Consider the following 864-nt stretch of genomic DNA (forward strand, 5'->3'; position numbering starts at 1 on the left):
GGCGGGGGTCCTGTGCGGGCGGCTCACGCGTGGGGTGAGTGTGCCAGGTGTGCCACAGGTGTGCCACAGGTGTGTGCCAGGTGTGTGTGAGGGACCTGTGCGGGCTGCTCACGCCTGGGGTGAGTCACAGGTGCGTGCCAGGTGTGTGCCAGGTGTGCCACAGGTGTGCCACAGGTGTGCCACAGGTGTGCCACAGGTGTGCCACAGGTGTGCCACAGGTGTGCCACAGGTGTGCCACAGGTGTGTGCCAGGTGTGTGTGAGGGACCTGTGCGGGCTGCTCACACCTGGGGTGAGTGTGCCAGGTGTGCCAGGTGAGGGGGGACGGGTGTGAGAGGAGGGCGGGACAGGTGTGGGACAGGTGTAAGGGCACAGCTGTGCCCCTGGGGGGAGGACAGGAGTGCTCAGGTGTGCCCAGGTGTGCCCAGGTGACGCCCCCAGGTGACTCAGGTGCCAGTTTTGAGTGCCCCCAGGTGACGGGTTTGGATGCTCCCAGGTGACTCAGGTGCCCCCAGGTGACAGAGAGCGACTCAGGTGCCCCCAGGTACCCCCAGGTGCCCCCAGGTGCCCCCAGGTGCCATCTCCCGCTGACCCCAGGCGCCCCCACGCGACCCAGGCGCCCAGGTGCCCCCAGGTGCGTCCCGTCCCCAGGTGCCTCAGGTGCCCGCAGGTGCCTCAGGTGCCTCAGGTGCCCCCAGGTGACTCCAGGTGCCCCCAGTTGCCCCCCAGGTGCCCCCAGGCGACTCAGGTGCCAGTTTTGGGTGTCCCCAGGTGCCCACAGATACGAGCAGGTACCAGCTCAGGCTGACCCCAGGTGCCCCCACGCGACTCAGGTGCCCCCAGGTGCCCCCAGGTGCCAGTTCGGG

This window comes from Corvus brachyrhynchos, unplaced genomic scaffold, assembly GCF_000691975.1.
Source record: "Corvus brachyrhynchos isolate BGI_N302 unplaced genomic scaffold, ASM69197v1 scaffold627, whole genome shotgun sequence".
NCBI classification, from domain to species: Eukaryota; Metazoa; Chordata; class Aves; order Passeriformes; family Corvidae; genus Corvus; species Corvus brachyrhynchos.